Source organism: Panthera onca, assembly GCF_046562875.1.
Source record: "Panthera onca isolate mPanOnc1 chromosome E1 unlocalized genomic scaffold, mPanOnc1 haplotype 2 h2.Chr16_ul_5, whole genome shotgun sequence".
NCBI lineage: Eukaryota > Metazoa > Chordata > Mammalia > Carnivora > Felidae > Panthera > Panthera onca.
In genome coordinates, this window is record NW_027675819.1 from 894,467 (window position 1) to 919,290 (window position 24,824).

At 38.4% G+C, this 24,824-nt stretch overlaps 2 pseudogenes; one reads left to right on the top strand and one right to left on the bottom strand.

Moving 5' to 3' along the window:
* The window catches only part of LOC144615155 (EF-hand calcium-binding domain-containing protein 13-like), a 99,029-nt pseudogene that overhangs the window by 22,128 nt on the left and 52,077 nt on the right, over nucleotides 1-24,824 (bottom strand).
* On the top strand, nucleotides 14,646-14,772 carry LOC144615206 (U4 spliceosomal RNA; annotated as a pseudogene).

Sequence of the window (24,824 nt, forward strand, 5' to 3'; positions counted from 1 at the left end):
TATTAAGTATGAGATACATGGGGAGTCAAAAGAACAGCAATATTATTTAAAGCAATAAGATGATTCGGGAAGAGGCTTAGAGAATGGGACTCAGAATGGATCCTGGGATCATGCTAATATAAAATCCAGTCAGAAAAGAAGGAGCCAGAAAACAAGACCAAAAAAGAGCTAGGTCTACAATGGAATATTATTCCGTTATGAGAAAGAAGGAAATCCTGACATTAGGGACAAAAGAGTGACAAGCACTATGCTTGGTAAGATAAATCAGAGAAAGACAAATACTTATAAGGTCTCACATCTGAAAAAGCAGAACTCAGAAACAGAGTAGAATGGTGGTTACCAGGAAATTAGGAAGAGGCTGGTCAAGGGTACTAATTTACAATTAGAAGATGAATAAATTCTGGGCATCTAAGGCACAGCATTGTGATTATAGTTAGCAATACTATATACTTGAATGTTGCTAAGAGAATAAATCTTGGTGTTCTCACCACAAAAAAAGAAATGATCATTATGTGATGTGATGATGCTGTTAGTTAACACTATGGTGGTAATCGTATTGCAATATATAAGTGTATCAAATCAACACTTTGTACACCTTAAATTCACACAATGTTATATGCCAATTATATCTCAATTTTAAAGAAAAAAAAGGAAGAGCCAATAAGGTGGGGAAAAAATGAGATGACGGTGTCACAGAAAACATAAGGAGAAGAATTTTGAAGAATAAACATATTAAATTAAAAATAATGGTTGAATCATTATGCTGCACACCTGAAACTAATGTAATACTGTATGTTAATTACACTTGAGTTAAAAAAAAACTATAGAGGTAAATAAGATGAAAATAGAAAATTGGCAAATGGAGTTAACAAAGTGAGATTTAACTTTTGTAAAAAGCTAAGGTGGAATGTCAAGGTCAAAAACCTGAATGAGTGGGTTTTTTTAAGTTTATTTTATTTCTATTTTGAGAGAGACAGAGAGAATGAGAGCAGGGAAGGGACAGAGAGACAGTGGGAGACAGAGAGACAGCAGGCTCCATGCTGTCAGTCAGCACAGAGCCCAACATAGGGCTTGAACCCACGAAACTGTGAGACCATGACCCGAGCCAAAATCGAGAGTTGGATGCTCAACCAACGGAGCCACCAAGGCACCCCATGAATGAGTGTTTTTATTTTTTATTTTTGAATGTTTATTTTTGAGAGAGAGAGAGAGAGAGAGAGAGAGAGAGAGAGAGAGAGCATGAGCTGGAGAGGGGCAGAGAAAGAGGGAGACACAGAATCTGAAGCAGGTTCCAGGCTCTGAGCTGTCAGCACAGAGCCTGACACAGGGCTCAAACAGCTCAAACAGCACAGAGCCTGACACAGGGCTCATGAACAGCATGATCATGACCTGAGGCAAAGTCCAACGCTTAGCCGACTGAGCCACCCAGGTGCCCCCTATAAAGAGAGAACTGGCAATATAGAATGACAATAGCCAGATTCCCCTTCAATTTCCAATGCAAAACACACTCTATACTGAGTTAAAATATCAATAAAAATAATATTTGGTGATGAATTGAATCAGGGAAGTGGAAGTGGTGGAGCTAGGGCCATAAGGAAAAAAAAGACCAAGAATGACTCCTAACTTTTCAGCCTAAACAACTGAGTGATAAGCTCAATAGAAAGGAAAATCACCAGATGCCAGAAGTGAGGAAGAATTATTGTGTGTGTGCCTGAGCTGACGCCATGGCAGTCAGATGGTATAATGCATAAGTAGAGAACATAAGCTCTGAGTTGCTTTTTTTAAAAATTAATGCACTTATTTTGAGTGAGAGAGAGGGCATGCGGAAGGAGCAGAGAGAGGGAATCCCAAGCAGGCTTCTCACCGTTGCATGGATCCTGATGCAGGGCTTGAGCTCACAAACTGTGAAATCATGACCTGAGGTGAAATCAACAGTCAGATGCTTAACTGACTGAGCCACCCAGGCGCCCCATGAGTTGCCTTTTTTTTTGAGAGAGAGACAGAGTGTGTGCATATGGGAGAGGGGCAGAGAGAGAGAGAGAATGCTTTTTTTTTTAAAATATAACTTATTGTCAAGTTAGCTAACATACAGTGTGCTCTTGGCTTTAAGAGTAGATTCCCATGATTCATCGCTTACATACAACACCCAGTACTCATCCCAACAAGTACCCTCCTCAATGCCCATCACCCATTTTCCCCTCCCCCACAGTCTCCCCATCAATCCTCAGTCGTTCTCTGTATTCAGGAGTCTCTTATGGTTTGCCTTCCTCCCTCTTTGTTTGAAACTATTTTTTTCCTCTTCCCTTCCCTCATGGTCTTTGGTTAAGTTTCTCAAATTCTACATATGAGTGAAAACATGATATCTCTCTTGCTCTGACTTATTTCACTTAACATAATACCCTCCAGTTCCATCCATGTTGTTGCAAATGGCAAGATTTCATTCTTTCTCATTGCCGGTAGTATTCTGGTGTGTGTGTGTGTGTGTGTGTGTGTGTGTGTGTGTGTGTGTGTATCACATCTTTTTTATCCATTCATCAGTGGATGGACATTGGCTCTTTCCATAATGTGGCTATTGTTGATAGTGCTATTATAAACATTGGGGTACACGTGCCCCTATGAATCAGCACTCCTGCATCCTTTGGATAAATTCCTAGTAGTGCTATTGCTGGGTTGTAGGGTAATTCTATTTTTAATTTCTTGAGGAACCTCTACACTGTTTTCCAGGGAGGCTGCACCAGTTTGCACTCCCACCAAAAGTGCAAGAGGGCTCCCATTTCTCCACATCCTCACCAACATCTGTTGTTTCCTGAGTTGTTAATTTTAGCCACTCTGACCTGTGTGAGGTGGTATCTCAGTGTGGTTTTGATTTGTATTTCCCTAATGATGAGCGATGTTGAGCATCTTTTCATGTGTCTGCTGGCCATCTGGATGTCTTCTTTGGAAAAGTGTCTGCTCATGTCATCTGTCCATTTCTTCACTGGTTTGTTTGTCGGGTGTTGAGCTTGGTAAGTTCTTTATAGATTTTGGATACTAACCTTTATCTGATATGTCATTTGTAAATATCGTCTTCCATTCGATCAGTTGCCTTTTAGTTTTGTTGATTGTTTCCTTGGCTGTGCAGAAACTTTTTATCTTGATGAGGTCCCAATAGTTCATTTTTGCTTTTATCTCCCTTGCCTTCAGAGACGTATCAAGTAAGAAGTTGCTGTGGCTGAGGTCAAAGAGGTTGTTGACTGTTTTCCCCTCTAGGGTTTTGATGGTTTCCTGTCTCACATTTAGGCCCTTCATCCACTTTGAGTTTATTTTTGTGTATGGTGTGAGAGAGTGGTCCAGTTTCATTCTTCTGCTTGTTACTGTACAGGTCTTCCAGCACTATTTGCCAAAGAGACTTTCTTTTTTTCCTTGGATACTCTTCCCTGCTTCATCAAAGATTAATTGGCCATACCTTTGTGAGTCCAATTCTGGGTTCTGTATTCTACTCCACTGGTCTATGTGCCTATTTTTGTGCCAATACCATACTGTCTTGATGATTACAGCTTTGTAGTAGAGGCTGAAGTCTGGGATTGTGATGCTTCCTACTTTGGTTTTCCTGTTCAACATTACTTTGGCTATTCAGGGTCTCATGTGGTTCCCTACAAATTTGAAAGATTGTTTGTTCTAGCTCTGAGAAGAATGCTGGTGCAATTTTGAGTGGGATTACACTGAATGTGTAGATTGCTTTGGGTACTATCCACATTTTAACAATATTTTTTCTTCCAATCCATGAGCCTGGAATGCCTTTCCATTTCTTTGTGTCTTCTTCAATTTCTTTCATAAGTTTTCTACAGTTTTCAGCATACAGATCTTTTACCTCTTTGGTTAAACTTATTCCTAGGTATTTTATGGTTCTCGATACAATTGTAAATGGGATCGATTCTTTGATTTCTCTTACTATTGCTTCATTCTTGGTGTATAGAAATGCAACCAATTTCCGTACATTGGTTTTATATCCTGCGACTTTGCTGAATTCATGTATCAGTTCTAGTTTTTTGGTGGAGTCTTTTGAGTTTTCCATGTAGAGTATCATGTCATCTGCAAAAAATGAAAGTTTGACTTCTTTGCCAATTTGGATGCCTTTTATTTCCTTTTGTTGTCTGATTGCTGAGGCTAGGACTTCCAACACTATATTAAACAACAGTGGTGAGAGTAGACATCCCTGTTGTATTCCTGATCTCAGTGGGTAAACTCTCAGTTTTTCCCCATTGAGGATGATATTAGCTTGGGCTTTTCATATGTAGATTTGATGATGTTAAGATATGTTCCTTCTATCCCAACTTTCTGGAGGGTTTTTACTAATGATGCTGTATTTTGTCAGATGCTTTTTCTGCATCTATTGACAGGATCATATTGTTCTTATCCTTTCTTCTATCGATGTGATATACCACATTGATTGATTTGCGAATATTGAACCAGTCCTGCAGCCCAGGAATGAATCCCACTTGATCATGGTTAATAATTCTTTTAATATACTGTTGAATTCAATTTGCTAGTATCTTGTTGAGAATTTTTGCATCCATGTTCATCGGGGATATTGGCCTGTAATTCTTTTTAGTGGGGTCTCTGTCTGGTTTGGGAATCGAGGTAATGCTGGCTACATAGAATTAGTCCAGAAGCCTTCCTTCCATTTCTATTGTTTGGAACAGCTTGAGAAGAATAGGTACTAACTCTGCTTTAAATGTCTGGTAGAAGTCCCTTGGGTAGCCATCTGGCCCATTTGTTGGGACTCATTTGTTGGGAGATTTTTGATAACTGATTCAATTTCTTCACTGGTTGTGGGTCTGTTCAAATTTTCTATTTCTTCCAGTTTGAGTTTTGGTAGTGTGTGGGTGTCTAGGAATTTGTCCAATTTCTTACAGATTGTCCAGTTTGTTGGCATATAATTTTTCACAGTATTCTCTAATAATTGTTTGTATTTCTGTGGTGTTGGTTGTGATCTCTCCTCTTTCATCTGTGATTTTATCTATTTGGGTTCTCTCTCTTTTCTTTTTGAGAAGTCTGGCTAGGGTTTTATCAATTTTGTTTATTGTTTCCAAAAACCACCTCTTAGATTAATTGATCTGTTCTACTGTGTTTTTTGTTTTTTGGGTTTTTTTGGATTCCATATTGTTTAGTTCTGCTCTAATCTTTATTATTTCTCTTCTTCTGCTGGCTTTGGGGTTTCTTTGCTGCTCTGCTTCTAGTTCCTTTAGGTGTGAGGGTAGATTCTGTTTTGGGGACTTTTCTTGTTTCTTGAGATAGGCCTGGATTGCAGTGTATTTTCCTCTTAGGACTGCCTTTGCTGCATCCCAAAGGGTTGGGAATGTTTTATTTTCATTCTCATTTGCTTCCATATATTTTTAAATTTCTTCTTTAACTGCCTAATTGACCCACTGATTCTTTAGTAGGATGTTCTTTAACCTCCATGCATTAGGAGGCTTTCCAAATTTTGTCTTGTGGTTGATTTCAAGTTTCATAGCATTGTGATCTGAAAATATTCATGGTATGATCTCAATCCTTTTATATTTATTTAGGGCTGCTTTGTGACCCAGTATGTGATCTATTTTGGAGAATATTCCATGTGCACTCGAGAAGAATGTGTATTCTGCTGCTTTTGGATAAAAAGTTCTGAATATATTTGTCAACTCCATCTGGTCCAGGGTATCATTCAAGACCGTTGTTTCTTTATTAATTTTCTGCCTAGGTCATCTCTCCATTACTGTAAGTGGAGTATTAAAGTCATCCACAGGGAAGATGGCGGCGTAGGAGGATGCCGGGCTCACCGCATCCTGCTGATCACATAGATTCCATCTACACCTGCCTAAATAACCCAGAAAACTGCCAGAAGACTAGCAGAACGGAGTCTCCGGAGCCAAGCATAGACGAGAGGACCATGGAAGAGGGTAGGAAGGGCGGAGAGGCAGTGCGTGCTACAGACTGGCGGGAGGGAGTCAGGGCAGAAGGGCAGCCCGCCGGGCAAGCAGAGCCCCCGAGTCTGGCTTGCAAAAGCGGAGGGGCTGGACGGAGTGTGTTCAGACAGCAAGCAGGACTTAACATCTGGAAGGTTATAAGTTAACAGCTCTGCTCAGAGAGCGGGAAGGCTGGAGGACAACGGGAGGGAGAGTTGTTGAGCCCCGGACGACAAAGCTCAAATTGGTGGGGAACAAAGGCGCTCGCCAGCGCCATCTCCCTCGCCCATCCCCCAGCCAAAATCCCAAAGGGAACCGGTTCCTGCCAGGGAACTTGCTTGCACCGCGCAAACATCCAACGTTGTGCTTCTGTGGATCCATCCCACTGGCGGCGGGTCTGACTCCCTCCCGGTGCCGCAGGGCCCCTCCAGAAGCTGATCACGGAAGGATAAGCTAGCTGAGCCTGCCCCTCCCGCCCCTGTGCACCTTGCCGATCCACCACAGCTAATACGCCAGATCCCCAGCACCATAAGCCTGGCAGTGTGCAAGTAGCCCAGATGGGCCACGGCACGCCACCCCACAGTGAATCCCGCCCCTAGGAGAGGGGAAGAGAAGGTACACACCAGTCTGACTGTGGCCCCAGTGGTGGGCTGGGGGCAGACATCAGGTCTGACTGCGGCCCCACCCACCAACGCAAGTTATTCAAGACAGCACAGGAGAAGTGCCCCGCAGTTCCGCACCACTCCAGGGACTATCCAAAATGACCAAACGGAAGAATTCCCCTCAAAAGAATCTCCAGGAAATAACGACAGCTAACGAACTGATCAAAAACAATTTAAACAATATAACAGAAAGTGAATTTAGAATAATAGTCATAAAATTAATCGCTGGGCTTGAAAAAAGTGTAAAGGACAGCACAGAATCTATTGCTACAGAGATCAAGGGACTAAGGAACAGCCAGGAGGAGCTAAAAAATGCTATAAATGAGCTGCAAAATAAAACAACCACGGCTCGGATTGAAGAGGCAGAGGAGAGAATAGGTGAACTAGAAGATAAAATTATGGAAAAAGAGGAAGCTGAGAAAAAGATAAAAAAAATCCAGGAGTATGAGGGGAACATTACAGAACTAAGTGATGCACTAAAGAGAAATATTCTACACATAATTGGTATTCCAGAGGAGGAAGAGAGAGGGAAAGGTGCTGAAGATGTACTTGAAGAAATCATAGCTGAGAACTTCCCTGATCTGGGGAAGGAAAAAGGCATTGAAATCTAAGAGGCACAGAGAACTCCCTTCAGACGTAACTTGAATCGATCTTCTGCATGACATATCATAGTGAAACTGGAAAAGTACAAGGATAAAGAGAAAATTCTGAAAGCAGCGAGGGATAAATGTGCTCTTACATATAAAGGGAGACCTATAAGACTTGTGACTGATCTCTCTTCTGAAACTTGGCAGGCCAGAAAGGAATGGCAGGAGATCTTCAATGTGATGAACAGAAAAAAATATGCAGCCAAGAATCCTTTATCCAGCAAGTCTGTCATTTAGAACAGAAGGAGAGATAAAGGTCTTCCCAAACAAACAAAAACTGAAGGAATTCGTCACCACTAAACCAGCCCTACAAGAGATCCTAAGGGGGATCCTGTGAGACAAAGTACCAGAGACATCGCTACAAACATGAAACCTACAGACATCACAATGACTCTAAACCCATATCTTTCTATAATAACACTGAATGTAAATGGATTAAATGTGCCAACCAAAAGACATAGGGTATCAGAATGGATAAAAAAGCAAGACCCATCTATTTGCTGTCTACAAGAGACTCATTTTAGACCTGAGGACACCTTCAGATTGAGAGTGAGGGGATGGAGAACTATTTATCATGCCACTGGAAGTCAAAAGAAAGCTGGAATAGCCATACTTATATCAGACAAACTAAACTTTAAATTAAAGGCTGTAACAAGAGATGAAGAAGGGCATGATATAATGATTACAGGGTCTATCCATCAGGAAGAGCTAACAATTATAAATGTCTATGTGCCAAATACAGGAGCCCCCAAATATATAAAACAATTACTCACAAACATAAGTAACCTTATTGATAAGAATGTGGTAATTTCAGGGGACTTTAACACTCCACTTACAGAAATGGATAGATCATCTAGACACACAGTCAATAAAGAAACAAGGGCCCTGAATGATACATTAGATCAGATGGACTTGACAGATATATTTAGAGCTCTGCATCCCAAAGCAACAGAATATACTTTCTTCTCGAGTGCACATGGAACATTCTCCAAGATAGATCACATACTGGGTCACAAAACAGCCCTTCATAAGTATATAAGAATTGAAATCATACCATGCATACTTTCAGACCACAATGCTATGAAGCTTGAAATCAACCACAGGAAAAAGTCTGGAAAACCTCCAAAAGCATGGAGGTTAAAGAACACCCTACTAAAGAATGAATGGGTCAACCAGGCAATTAGAGAAGAAATTAAAAAATATATGGAAACAAACGAAAATGAAAATACAACAATCCAAACGCTTTGGGATGCAGCGAAGGCAGTCCTGAGAGGAAAATACATTGCAATCCAGGCCTATCTCAAGAAACAAGAAAAATCCCAAATACAAAATCTAACGGCACATCTAAAGGAAATATAAGCAGAACAGCAAAGACAGCCTAAACCCAGAAGAAGAGAAATAATAAAGATCAGAGCAGAAATAAACAATATAGAATCTAAAAAACTGTAGAGCAGATCAATGAAACCAAGAGTTGGTTTTTTGAAAAAATAAACAAAATTGATAAACCTCTAGCCAGGCTTCTCAAAAAGAAAAGGGAGAGGACCTAAACAGATAAAATCATGAATGAAATGGAATTATTACAACCAATCCCTCAGAGATACAAGCAATTATCAGGGAATACTATGAAAAATTATATGCCAGCAAACTGGACAACCTGGAAGAAATGGACAAATTCCTAAACACCCACACACTTCCAAAACTCAATCAGGAGGAAACAGAAAGCTTGAACAGACCCATAACCAGTGACGACATTGAATCAGTTATCAAAAATCTCCCAACAAATAAGAGTCCAGGACCAGATGGCTTCCCAGGGGAGTTCTACCAGACGTTTAAAGCAGAGATAATACCTATCCTTCTCAAGCTATTCCAAAAAATAGAAAGGGAAGGAAAACTTCCAGACTCATTCTATGAAGCCAGTATTACTTTGATTCCTAAACCAGACAGAAACCCAGTAATAAAAGAGAACTATAGGCCAATATTCCTGATGAATGTGGATGCAAAAATTCTCAATAAGATACTAGCAAATCGAATTCAACAGCTTCTAAAAAGAATTATTCACCATGATCAAGTGGGATTCATTCCTGGGATGCAGGGCTGGTTCAACATTCGCAAATCAATCAATGTGATACATCACATTAATAAAAGAGAAGATAAGAACCATATGATCCTGTCAATCGATGCAGAAGAGGCATTTGACAAAATTCAGCATCCTTTCCTAATAAAAACCCTCGAGAAAGTCGGGATAGAAGGAACATACTTTAACATCATAAAAGCCATTTATGAAAAACCCACAGCTAACATCATCCTCAATGGGGAAAAACTGACAGCTTTTTCCCTGAGATCAGGAACACGACAGGGATGTCCACTCTCACTGCTGTTGTTTAGCACAGTGTTGGAAGTTCTAGCATCAGCAATCAGACAACAAAAGGAAATCAAAGGCATCAAAATTGGCAAAGATGAAGTTAAGCATTTACTTTTTGCAGAAGACATGTTATTATACGTGGAAAATCCGACAGACTCCACCAAAAGTCTGCTAGAACTGATACATGATTTCAGCAAAGTTTCAGGATACAAAATCAATGTACAGAAATCAGTTGCATTCAACAGTTGCATTCATCAGTTGACAAATAAAGAAACTGATCCCATTCACAATTGTACCAAGAAGCATAAAATACCTGGGGATAAATCTAACCAAAGATGTAAAAGATCTGTATGCTGAAAACTATAGAAAGCTTATGAAGGTAATTGAAGAAGATATAAAGAAATGGAAAAACATTCCATGCTCATGGATTGGAAGAATAAATATTGTCAAAATGTCAATACTACCCAAAGCTATCTACACATTCGATGCAATCCCAATCAAAATTCCACCAGCAATCTTCTCGAAACTAGAACAAGCAATCCTAAAATTCATATGGAACCACAAAAGGCCCCGAATAGCCAAAGTAATTTTGAAGAAGACCAAAGCAGGAGGCATCACAATCCCAGACTTTAGCCTCTATTACAAAGCTATAATCATCAAGACAGCATGGTATTAGCACAAAAACAGACACATAGACCAATGGAATAGAATAGAAACCCCAGAACTAGACCCACAAATGTATGGCCAACTCATCTTTGACAAAGCAGGAAAGAACATCCAATGGAAAAAAGACAGTCTCTTTAACAAATGGTGCTGCGAGAACTGGACAGCAACATGCAGAAGAATGAAACAAGACCACTTTCTCACACCATTCACAAAAATAAACTCAAAATGGATAAAGGACCTGAATGTGAGACAGGAAACCATCAAAACCCTAGAGGAGAAAGCAGGAAAAGACCTCTCTGACCTCAGCCGTAGCAATCTCTTACTCGACACATCCCCAAAGGCAAGGGAATTAAAAGCAAAAATGAACTACTGGGACCTTATGAAGACAAAAAGCTTCTGCACAGCAAAGGAAACAACCAACAAAACTAAAAGGCAACCAACGGAATGGGAAAAGATATTTGCAAATGACATATCGGACAAAGGGCTAGTATCCAAAATCTATAAAGAGCTCACCAAACTCCACACCCGAAAAACAAATAACCCAGTGAAGAAATGGGCAGAAAACATGAATAGACACTTCTCTAAAGAAGACATCCGGATGGCCAACAGGCACATGAAAAGATGCTCAACATCGCTCCTCATCAGGGAAATACAAATCAAAACCACACTCAGATATCACCTCACGCCAGTCAGAGTGGCTAAAATGAACAAATCATGAGACTGTAGATGCTGGAGAGAATGTGGAGAAATGGGAACCCTCTTGCACTGTTGGTGGGAATGCAAATTGGTGCAGCTGCTCTGGAAAACAGTGTGGAGGTTCCTCAGAAAATTAAAAATAGACCTACCCTATGACCCAGCAATAGCACTGCTAGGAATTTACCCAAGGGATACAGGAGTACTGATGCATAGGGGCACTTGTACCCCAATGTTTATAGCGGCACTCTCAACAATAGCCAAATTATGGAAAGAGCCTAAATGTCCATCAACTGATGAATGGAGAAAGAAATTGTGGTTTATATACACAATGGAATACTACGTGGCAATGAGAAAGAATGAAATATGGCCCTTTGTAGCAACATGGATGGAACTGGAGAGTGTGATGCTAAGTGAAATAAGCCATACAGAGAAAGACAGATACCATATGGTTTTACTCTTACGTGGATCCTAAGAAACTTAACAGAAACCCATGGGGGAGGGGAAGGAGAAAAAAAAAAAGAGGTTAGAGTGGGAGAGAGCCAAAGCATAAGAGACTCTTAAAAACTGAGACCAAACTGAGGGTTGATGGGGGGTGGGAGGGAAGCGAAGGTGGGTGATGGGTATTGAGGAGGGCACCTTTTGGGATAAGCACTGGGTGTTGTATGGAAACTAATTTGACAATAAATTTCATATATTGAAAAAAAATAAAGTCATCTACAATTACCGTATTATTATCAGTAAGATTGCTTATGTTTGTGATTAATTTATAAATTTGGGTTCTACCAAGTTGGGGGCATAAACATTTACGATTGTTATCTCTTCTTGATGGATAGGCCCCTTAATTATGACAATAATGCCCTTCTTTATCATTTGCTACCGTCTTTACTTTAAAATCTAGTTTGTCTGATATAAGTATGGCTATTCCAGCTTTCTTTTGACTTCCAGTAGCATGATATATGGTTCTCCATCCCCTCACTTCCAATTTTCAGGTGTCCTCAGGTCTAAAATGAGTGTCTTGTAGACAGCATATAGATGGAACTTGGTTTTTTATCCATGTTGATACCTTATGCCTTTTGATTGGGGCATTTAGCCCATTTACATTCAGAGTTATGACTGAAAGATATGGATTTAGTGTCATTGTGTTATCTGTAGGTTTCATGATTGTGGCAATGTCTCTGGTCCTTTGTAGTCTTTGCAGCATTCCACTCACAGAGTGCCTGCAGGGTTGGTTTAGTGGTCATGAATTCCTTCAGTTTTTGTTTGTCTGGAAAAGCCTTGATCTCTCCTTTCACTCTGAATGACAGCCTTGATGGATAAAGGATTCCTGGCTGCATATTTTTCCTATTCAGCACATTGAATATTTCCAGCTACTCCCTTCTGGCCTGCCAAGTTTCAGTGGACAGGTCTGCTACTACCCTTGTGTGTCTGCCCTTGTAGGTTAAGGCCCGTTTGTCCCTAGCTGCTTTCAGAATTCTCTCTTTATCTTTGTATTTTGCCAATTTCACTATGACATGCCTTGGGGCTGACCTGCTTCTGTTAATTCTGAAGGGAATTCTCTGGGCCTCCTGGACTTGGATGTCTGCTTCCTCCCCCAGATTAGGGAAGCTCTCAACTATAATTTGGTGAAACAAACCTTCTGCCCCTGTCTCTTTCTTCTCCTTCTGGAATTCCTATGATACAGATATTATTATATCTCATTGAATCACTTAGGTCTCTAATTCTCCCCTCGTGGTCTAATATTTTCCTCTCTCTCTCTTTTTCAGCTTCATCATTTTCCATGTTATCTTCTATTTCACTTATTCTTCCCTCTGCTCCTTCATCCTTGCTGTCTCTGCATCTAGTTTATTTTGCATCTCATTTACTGCATTTCTTAATTCATCATGACTATCTCTTGTGTCCTTGATCTCTGCAGCAATAGATTCTCTGCTGTCTTCTATAGTTTTTTCAAGCCCAGCTCTTAGTCTTATGACTATTATTCCAAATTCTTGTTTAGATATATTGTTTATATCTGTTTTGAGCAATTTTTCTGGCTGTCATTTCTTCCTAGAATTTTTGAGAATTCTTCTGTCTAGTCATTTTGTCTAGTTTTCTGTCTTTTACGTGTTTTAATAGTTTGTTATGTGTCCTGCCCCTGTGAGTACTACTATGTTAAAAAGGGGTCATATACTATCCAGGGCCTGACCCTTCAGGAGGTGTTTTTGGAGTGTGTCACATGCTCTCTGTTGTTGTGACTCTGGTTGCTTTATACCCCTACTCGCACTGGTGGTTTGGACTTTCCACCAGGCGTGCTTTGATTTGTTCATTGAAGTAACCCTGGAAAAAATTAAAAAGGGGAGGGGGTGGAAGAAGCCTTATCCCATAGAAAGAGGGAAATGACAGAAGCAGGGAAAGAGAAAAAAAAATTGAGCAGGCAGAGAATCAGAGAAACTATATGGCTTAATCTAGAGAGAGAGAGAAAAATAAAGAAGGAGGAGATACAGAAGAGGTGTAAAATGCATAGATTAAAAATGCCTGCTTAAACAAATTAACAACCAGAATAGAGAAGGGAAGGAAGAAGAAGAAGGAGAAAAGACAAGAAAAGAAAATATGTATTTCCAAAAATCAAATCAGAAAATGAAAAACTGCCGGACCGTTGTCCGATGGTGCCCTGGAACCAGTGGTTGTGCTGGTCTGGAGGAGGGACCCTCTGGTTGGGTAAGGGTCAATTCTCCCTCCAGCAGATATGCAGTTGCCAGGCATGGTGAGGCAGGGTTTGGTGTAAGCAGTCCAACCTCCACTGGGGGCCTGCTGTCCTGTTCCCTGAAGCCCCACCATGTTGGTGATTGGAGGAAAATGGCATCGTCGCAGTTTCTCCTCCCTAGACCAAACCACCCTGTTCAGGCAGCCCTCACAGCACAGCACAGGCACGATCTGGTCAGTTTGTCCCGCTCCACAGTCTCCTGCACCTCCCAGGCACTCAGCTGGGATTCAAACCCCAACGTCTTAAAGGATCCCACTCCACACACCCGGGTTCTGGGGTGGCACCACTCTGCCAAGCTGACAAAGGGCCTCTCAGGACAGAATCTTAAGCAGGATCCATGCCCAGCACAGAGCCTGATGTGGGGCTCCATCTCACAACGCTGCGGTCATGACCTGAGCTAAAATCAAAAGTCGGACACTCAACTGACTGAACCAACCAGGCACCACTCTACCCGAGTTCTAATCTTAATTCTACCACATACTAGCTATGTGACTTCTTTAACCTCTGGGCTGTGGTTTTCCCATCCATAAAATAAAAATAATAGAGTTGATGTGAGAATTAAGTGAGTTAATAAATAAAAATTATTTAGAACAGTACTGGCACATAGTAAACCCTCAATAAATGTGAGTAATATAATAAGTATTATTGTTATTACTTGATACAGACAAGTCTAGAATTATAGAGGTGCGTACTTAACACCAGGGCCCGGGTAGCTCAGTCAGTTAAGCGTCGACTTCAACTAAGGTCACGATCTCTCAGTTTGTGAGTTCGAGTCCCCCATTGGGCTCTGTGCTGACAGCTCAGAACCTGGAGCCTGTTTCGGATTCTGTGTCTCCCTCTCTCTCTGCCTATCTGCTGCTCGCACTTTGTCTCTTGCTCTCTCAAAAATAAATAAACATTAAAAAAAAATTTAATACAAAACAAACAAACAAAAAAAAGACAGGGCCCAGCTTTGCACAGTGGCAGTATCATAGCCAATGAGGTTTATCCGAGGCGCAATTATTGCTAATTGAAAACTTTTCCCCAAAAAGACAGGGCCCCGGAAAATCTTTCCATCTGAAAATTATTAATAAAAACACTTTAGTCACCTTTTTAGGAATTCAAGAAGAAAGCCTGTTCTCTGCCAGAGGTATGACTAGAAGGAATAAAATCTCCAATGATAACCTAAATCCCAAGGCCATCATGTGTGAGTGTCAGGTTCCAAATCAATTTATATAATACATAAATCTCAAAGAATTAATATAAAACTGTCACCAGCTAATATCTTTATGGAAAAAAATTAAATTGGATCCCAATTTCACTCTAAACATAAAAATCAATTTCAGGTGAATTAAAGACTTAACTATGAAAAAGAAATACTTAAAAACTTTTAGGAGAAAATATTGGGAAATATCTTAACGTCCTCAAAATAGTGACAGGCTTCTATTTTCCTTATAAAGGCTAAGTTATCTGCTAAATGTGAGAAGGGCTAAGGTTGGAGTAGGAATGGAAGTTTGAGAGAATGGAGATTGTTAATTAGTTATTTCAGAGAGTAAAAGAATAAACTAACTGGGAGAGGGTGGGAATCACATAATTCCTAGGTAGTGCTGAGGGCCACCAGACACTGATGGTCAAGATTTCAAAGTGTTCAATCTGCTGAGCTATATAATTTTCTCTAGAAATGATGTCAGCCACGAGGAAAAGCCAGGGTTGGGAGTTTTGTAAGACAGGTGCAACCAAAGGGCAATTTAGGGTACTGAAGACTGTAGGGTATTCGAGGTACACAGACCAGTGATTTTCAAGTGGATAAGGAAGAAAAGTGAAAACAGGGAGACTGGTGGGTAAGGACAAAGTTGAGGGATAAATGGATAGAAGGTCCCAATGAGGTATACAGAACCAATAAGCTGTCTGGTGAAGAAATGAGCAGCCAGATGAAGAAAAAAGGAAAGCAGTGAATATAAATGTGCAATATTTAACAACAAGAAAGGAAATTTAACTATAGATACGAGTAAGATAATATACTATACAACTCCGTGATAATAAAACTTTTTAACTCGGGGTGCCTGGGTGGATCAGTTGATTAAGCATCCTACTTCGGCTTGGGTCACGACCTCACTGTTTGTGAGTTCGAGCCCCACGTCGGGCTCTGTGCTGACAAGCTCAGAGCCTAGAGTCTGCTTAGATTCTGTGTTTCTGTCTCTTTCTGCCCCTCCCCGGCTCGTGCTCTCTCTGTCTCTCAAAAATAATAAAAATGTTTAAAAACAAAAACAAAAACTTTTTATCTCCACGAAACTAAAATTCCTAGGATAAATGAAGTGACTAACAATGCAAATAATCTCTTCATCCAATTAATCTATTATGTTCCACCTTGTATAGAAAGCAAATTAAATTGATTTCTAGTGTAAGGTAAAATAACTGTTACTTAAAATGCACTATTACCCAACAGCTAAGCACAAAATAACAAAATGCTACTTTTCGCTTCAATTTTTAAACTAGCTTCACTCCATTTAAAATGTACATATAAGACCTTGTATTTCTTTACAGTGAGCTTCTGAGTGGCCAAGACTGTCTTTCTCATCTTAACAGCTCATCAGCTTAACAGAAAGCATATATAACAATGGCTCAGTAAATATTACTGAATAAATTGGAAGATGGAAAAAAATATATAAACAAATGAAAGAGGAAATTCTGCATATGAGTACTCAGCGCTAGTCACTAGATGGCATCACTTCCCCAAACTGGGAAGACGTTTTACATCTTCCGAAAAGGAATTTTATATACACGGTTCTAGCTCTTTATAGTAAGTGTGAGGATAAACAGGAAGCTCATAAAAACTTTCAATTCATTTGCACATGGAAGTGCTCGAGATTTAGAAATCATTAACAGAGAAGATTGAAACCAAACATCAGCAGTAAGCCAGGCATCTGTTTGGCTGATGATCTACAGGATGACTACCTCTTCTAGTCTGCTACACTCTTCTAAAGTTTGTCACACCAGTTGGTCCACTAAAAGCACAATATATGTTGGGGTGGGTGGCTCAGTCGGGTAAGTGTGTCCAACTCTTGAGTTCCGCTCAGGTCACGATCTCATGGTTTGTGAGATCGAGCTGTGCACTGGGCTCTGTAACTGACAGTGTGGAGTCTTCTTGGGATTCTCTCTCTCTCCCTTTCTCTCTCTCTGCCCTGCCCCTGCTCTTTCTCTGTCTCTCAAAATAAATAAATAAACTTGAAAAAGTAAATAAAAGCACAAAATGTGATGTTCTTACATAATTTTTCAGAGAAGCGTTCCGTATTGGTCATCATTGTATCAATGAAATCTTTAAAATTCACTTTTTTCGTTTCTAAGGAGAAAAGAATATTTTCTTCAATATCTTCAAATGTTAATTATGACAACTATAGAATTATGTAAAATAAATTATAGGGAGATAACATGATTATAGCCATCAGCTAATACCACTAAAAATATATGGTTCTAAGAGGAAAAAGCAATTCAACACACAAGGAGAAAGTAAAACTGAAAAATGCCAGGAAAGTTAATCAAAATCTTTCTAGTTACAAGCGTACAACATTTTTAATTTTAACTTACATTATCTTGTCTTGGCCTGACAACAACTCAAAGATATGTCGGTAAAGAATTAGTGTATTATTTTATACATTTTAAAAAATACTTAGACATGATATCATGATTTTTTTCCCCAGGTCACAAAAGGAAATACAAGATCAGAGATTAGAAGTGAGCTTTCTTGACCTCTGGTTTCTCCCACCTCAGGCTACCATTCACTTTGTTATCTTTATTCCAGTATGCTTTTGAAACTATTAAACATTTTAATAGTCATTCTATACTTAGAAAATGTCTTTCTTTGATTATATATAATATCCCAATATTAGAATGGATAAAGATTTCTAAGAATTTTCTAAGGCCGCATATAAAGGTTTTATATAAATAGGATGAGCTTTTGATAACACTACTCCTTTGTTTATCCCACTAAAAAAATCAAATTCCAGTTCTAATCTATAAAAGATAAGGCACAGCCTATTGCCTATTTCCAAGATAAAGAATCTTTGAGAAGTTTACTTTAAGGAGCACCAAATTACTTTGTATTCTTAACCAAATATTTAAAGACTTGAAAAAAATGAGACTTTGAAAAATTCTAGGCGAATGTTAGAGTTAATGAAGATTTACATTCACTAACAGGAACATATAACTTTCTAAAGCAATAGATTCCCTATTTTTGATAATGTCTATTTGATACACAAATGTTTTAGCTGAACCACTGAACCCACCTCCCATTTGAAGAACATTATTGTTTTAAGGACAAAATTACTTTTTATTTTTATTATTTTTTAATATAGTTTATTGTCAAATTGGTTTCCATACAACACCCAGTACTCATCCCAACAAGTGCCCTCCTCAATGCCCATCAGCCACTTTCCCCTCTCCCCCACCCCCATCAACCCTCAGTTTGTTCTCAGTATTTAAGAGTCCTTATGGTTTGCCTCACTCCCTCTCTGTAACATTTTTCCCCCTTCCTCTCCCTCACAGTTGAAGAACATTATTAACACCACTGCATCTGCGTCTGTGCTTCCCCCATTCTATTCTACTGCTTCTCTACAGAGAGAACATTGCTGAATTTTTTAAAATTAACCAAGGTCTTGCTTTTTTACATAAAATTTTACACAGGATAAACAAAATATTCCTTAATTTTGTTTTACAGCTCTATAAAAATAATCACACTATAGCAACCTAGACTTGCTTTTTTCATTCAATATATTTCCAAGAACCATCCATATAGTATATTGCTATAGTTCATTTTCACTAACGTACACATTATCAGTATTTCATCATGCATCAGTGGTAAATACCACAATTTATTTATACATTCTATCACCGATCATGTTGTTTCTTTTTGTTCCTTCCTTCCTTCCTTCCTTCCTTCCTTCCTTCCTTCCTTCTTTCCTTCCTCCCTTCCTTCCTTTTTCTATTAGGATCAGAGCTGCTATGAGCACTTTTAACATGTCTCCTTGCACATCAGTGCAGAGATTTTCTGGGATGTATCACTAAAAAATGGATTTTCTAAGCCATGAAGTATGAAAACCTTACAGAATACTACATAATGTTTTTCAAAGTTCTTTCACCACTTTTGCCTTATTTACCAACAATTAAATTAACAGACCTTAATTTTTGCCAATTTGGTCAGCATCAAAAGGTATTTCATTGTGACCTAAATTTTGCATTTCCCTGATTACTATGATGTATAAAAAGACTTCATATGATTATTAGCAACTTATGTTTCTTCATCTGGCAATGGCTGTTCTTGTAATTTGGCCATTTTTCTCTTGGGTTGTTAATTTATAGGGGTTTTCTATTTATTCTCCACAATGATCTTTCGCTGTTATGAGTGTTACAAATAATCTTTACTCTGGAATGCCTGGGTGGCCCAGTCAGTTAAGCATCCAACTTTGGCTCAGGTCATGATCTCACAATTCATGAGTTCAAGCCCCGCTTAGGGCTCTGTGCTGACAGCTGGGAGCCTGGAGCCTGCTTCAGATTCTGTCTCCCTCTCTCTCTGCTCCTCCCCATCTCATACTCTGCACCTCTCTCTCTCTCAAAAATAAATAAACATTAAAAAAAATTTTTTTTAATAATAATCTTTGCTACATTTGTGGCTTGTATTTTCATTCTGTTTGTATTACCTTTTAATAAAGAGAAGTTCTTATTTTTAATGTAGTCAAATGTATAAATCTTTTCTTTTCTGGTTAGTGATTTTGTATCTTAAAAATAATTCCTTGTAACTCTAAGTCAGAAAATTTTTCTTCTTTCTCTAAAGAGAATTTTAGTGTTCGTATCTGGAAATCATTACTGAATATGATATATAGGTAGGGATCCAATTCTATTTTTTACATTTGAATAATTAATTATTCCAGCACCATTTATTAACTGGTGCTTCCCCTCCCCCCCAGTAATCTGCCACCTCATTATATATGTTTCCTTATATGTGTGTAGATATATTTGGAAGTTACTTATCCTGTCCTATCAGTCAATTTCTCTATCCCTGTGCCATTTTCACACTGTTTTACTTACTGTAACTTTATAATGAGTCTTAATATCCAGGGTAGCAAGATCCCTCCAACACCACTCATACACCCTATCCACGTTTTTCTTCCTCAAGAGTGTTTTAGCTACTCTTGATCTTTGTTTATGCATACAAATATTAGAATCAATTCATCAAAAAAGTCAGGGTTTTATTAGAATTGCTTTAGATAAGTAAATTAATTATGAGAATTGGCAGACTTGGGGGTCTCTGAGTCCATTAATATGGGATATATTCCAATTTATTTAGGTATTCTATAATGTCTTTTAACAAAGTCTTATTTTCTCACGTAAGGCACATAACTTCTATTTGTTCTATTCTTTTTTTGCTTTTCATTATGGAAAAATTTTAATACACACAAAATAAGAAATATATTGTAATAAAAGTTCACATACTCTTCCTGTACTCTTCACATACTCTTCATGGCCATTCTTATTTCATCGATAGCCCCACACACTTGTCTATCTCACAACCACCCTTTCTCTTTAGAAAAGATGCTGCTAAGTTATAAGGGTAGAGATACTCAAAACTAGTACCTTCCTTATGAATTATAGGCTTTGGCATAATAAAGAGTCATTTGTCCCATTTAATGACTTCTGTCCTGACCTCTTCCTTGTCAGAAAGCAAAACCACAAACTCTACTTTCTTTTTGTTTGTACTTTTGCCTATAGGAAAAAAATGTCTGGAAAGACTGTTAATACTGGATATTTCTGGATCATGGGATTTTGTGTGTTTTGTTGTGCTTTTGAGTATTTTTCTGTATTGACTTCATTTTAATGGACTTTTTTCTAATCAAAAAAATAAAGTCATTATTCTGAGGGAAAAAAATAGCAAAGTGACCATCTTTTCACATGTGTCAACCCAGTTTTCACTTACTGTCAGCTTCAGTCAACTCTGTGATCTTCTCAAATTCTGGCTTAGAAAGGTAAACTCCAAAATGCTGAAGACAAGTATTCATATCCTCATAATCAATATTTTCATCTTTAATTTTATCAATGGCTTTAATGACATCAGTCAACACTGAAAATAAAGCAGTATGCTAATGAGTATTAAATATAAGTCAAAAAGAAAACACCAATAGTAAGATGAATTTTAGTTCTAACACTAAATAAACAAGCATAGAAAATAACTTCAGAAATGTTATATATGAAAAGAATTACCAGAATCTTTAATACCGAAAACCAACAAAGTACAAAATGAGAGCCAAAAATATATTCTACTTTGCTATAATCTCTGTATCGAAGGAAGTGCCAATTTAATTGCAATTTAAGTGCACAGGAACAAAAATATTATACAATTTCCCCATTTAATTTTCTAACAATTTAAAATTTCTTAGTAGTCTGTTTCTCGGTAGCAGATACAGAAATAAGTAGAAAACTTTCAATCCTGAATAATGAATTGGGGTAAGATTTTGTAGCAATACATGGCTCAGTCCCTGGTTAATCTTAGTTTATCTTCTGTGTACATAAATATTATCACTTGGAAATAACTATCCCCCATGTCTTTTTATGATACTTTGGAATATATGCTTCACAAATTTGGGCAGTATTCCCTCCATTAAATTTAAACAAATTTTTACTGCAATGAAAGCTTTAATGTTTATTTTTGAGAGAGAGAGAAAGGCACAGCATGAGTCAGGGAGGGGCAGAGAGAGAGGGAGACACAGAATCTGAAGCAGGCTCCAGGCTGTCAACACAGAGCCAGACATGGGGCTCAAACTCAGGAACGGCGAGATCATGACCTGAGCCAAAGTGGACCCTCGATCAACTGAGCCACCCAGGTGCCCATGCAATAAAATTTTCTTAAAATAACTTAGAAACACATAGAATTATTAAGGGGGTCGACAGGTATGCATGCGGGTGTGTTTTTGTGTAAATTTTGGAACAAACTAAACTCAAATAGATTTTCTCTAATAGAAGATTAGGATAGGGAAAGTGAGGAAGCTGGGCAGTGGAGGGCATTAAAGCCATTATCAGGAGTTAATCGACTTTAGGCAGTCACTGGATGTCATTATGGATTACTAAACAAAGAAATGATCAAAATGATGTCTGAATTAGATGATTCTTAAAATGATTCTTAAAAAGGTAATTTTTATGTATAAATATGTAGAACAAGATATATGATACTATCTTGTGAAAGGAATTTTTAGATGAAAAAAATTCTCACTTAAAAGTAAATAGCTTTACTGGGCACCTGGGTGGCTCAGTTGGTTGGGCACCTGACGTCAGCTCACGTCATGATCTCATGACTCATGGGTTTAAGCTCTGTGTTGAGCACTGTGCTGACAGCTCAGAGCCTGAAACCTTCGGATTCTGTCTCCATCTCTCTCTGCCCCCTCCCACTCTCGTTCTCTCTCTCTCTCAAATATAAATAAACATTAAAAAATTTTTTTTAAAAAAGTAAACAGCTTGTGAGTGATGTCAGTAAGATGGTTGAGTAGGATGCCCTGGACCCTTCTTCTCCCCACAAACACACTGATTCAGCAGAAATTAAAAAATAAATTCCTTTTGTGAGAAATTAGAAACTAACGGACAGGCTCTTGTATCCCAGGAGAATGCAAAACCAGACGTACTGAAGCTGGTACAGAGATTTGGGACACCCTCCCACAAGTGCTGCCTCCAATGCAGCACCATATGATCCAAAAAAGACTCTAGCTCCCAGCTTCAACCAAGGGGAAGAAGAGTTTGGTCCACATATCCAGAAATTCAGCTTTTCCAAAATGCCTCCCCAGAAGATTGGCGTCTGTTTTGCCAGCCTTGGAGCTCTGATGGGTCTAGCACAGTCCAGTATTTGGGGTAGAATAAAGCGATGGCTTGGGCTGGTAGAAAGCAGTGATCTTCCCCTCTGTTCAGCACAGGATTAGATTAAAATTCCGAGCTGTTAGTTTCCTCCTGGAGAGGTAAAGAGTTTATCCAGCACATCAACTTTTTCAGGGCGTCCCAAAGAACCATCAGCTATCTTGTCAGTCCTAGAGCCTGGGGAAGGAAAAAGGTGGTAGAGGCCTAGGGCCTATCAGGCTGGGCCGATGGGTGGGGGTCTTCTCCTGTATAGGGACAGTATGTGAGGACTGGGAGAGCTGCCTGCTTTTTCTCTTGCACAAACACCAACACAGAAAGTCCAAATGGAGATTTAATGACTAAAAAATATGATGACTGAAATTAAAAGTTCAGTGGATGGACTCAACAGCTAAAAGGAGGAGAGAAAGGTAAGAATCAATGAATTGAAAGCAACTGAAATCATCCAATGAACAACACTGAGAAAATAAACTGAAGAAAAAAATGAACAGTTCCAGAGACCTGTAGGAATATAAAAATGATCTAACATTTGTGTCCATCAGAGTCCCAGAAGAAAAGAGACTTAAAAAGGCACTCAAAGAAATAATGCCTGCACACTTCCCAAATTTTTATCAAGAGACATTAACCTACAGATCCAAGACGAAAGTGGACCTCAAACAGGATAAATCCAAAGAAATCCATGTCAAGATCCATCATAATTAAACTTCTGAAAACTAAAGACAAGGGAACATTTTGAAAGCAGCCTAAGAAAAACACTATAGGGAAAGAAAACCAATTTGAATGACAGAATTTCCAGCAGAAACCATGGAAGCCAGAAATAAGTGACACAATATTTTTCAAGTGCTGAAAGTAAAGAACTATCAACGTAAAATCCCATATTCAGAAAAACTATTTTTCAGGAATGAAGAGGAAATCAAGATGTTCTCAGATGAGAGGAAACTAAAAGAATTTGTTGTCAATAGACCTAAGAATGGATAAAGGAAGTTCTTAAACAGAAAATAAAGGATAAAACAAAAAAACTCTGGAATATCAAGAAGGAAAAAAGAAAATGGTAAGTCAAAATATGGGTAAATATAGTAGGCTTTCCTTCTCTTGAATTTTTTAATCAAGTCTGATGGTTGAAGTAAAAATAATACCACCTGATGTGGTTTTAAATATATATAAGGAAATATTTAAGGTAATTATATCATAAAGGAGGGAGGGATGTATATGGAGATAAGGCTTCTGTATTTCACTTGAACTGGAAAAATGATGACACCAATAGTGTGATAAGTTATGTATATATACCTGAAGCAACAACTTTAAAAGAGATATACTCTGAAACACTATAGATAAATCAAAATGGAATTCTAAATATGGGCAAAAGATTTGAATATATATTTCACCAAAGATATATGAACAGCTAGTAAGCATGTGCAAATAAACTTGACATTATCAGTCATTAGGGAAATGCAAAATTAAAACCATAATGAAATTCCACTACACAATTATTAATTATAATGATTATAAACAAAAAGATAATACCTAAATGTGGAGGATAGGAAGAAACCAGAATCCTTACACATTGCTGGTGAGAATGAAAATGGTATAGCCACTTTGGAAAACAGTTTGGTAATTTCTTTAAAAGTAAAACATAAATTTACCATATACACTAGCAATTATTCTCCTAGGAATCTACCCAAAAGAAATGGAAACATGTCCACAGAAAGACTGCAATGCAAATATTAATTTCAACATTACGCATACCAGTCCCAAACTGCAAATAAGCAAAGGTCATACATTGGTGAATCATCAACAAAATGGAATATACCTATAAAATGTAATATGGACTTATTTAACCATACAAAGGAACAAACTACTGATACATACAACAACATGAATTAGCCTCAAAAAAAGTGAAGTCAGGCACAAAAGACCACATGTTTTATGATTTCATTTATATTAAATGTTTTTTAAAAAAAGGCAACTTTATGGAAACAGAAAGCAGATCAGTGGTTGCCTGGGAATGGAGGTAGAGATTAATGATAAATGGGCACAAGAGAATTTTAGGAGTGAAGGAAACGTTACAAACCTGGATTGTGTCCACTTCTGATTATATATCCCAAAGAATTGAAAGCAGGGGCTCAAAGAGGTATTTGCATACCCACATTCACAGCAGCACTAGTCACAATTGCCAAGAGGTAGAAGCAACACAGGTGTCTATTAATGGATGAATGGACAAACAGAATGTGGCATATACATGCAATGTGATATTAGCACGAA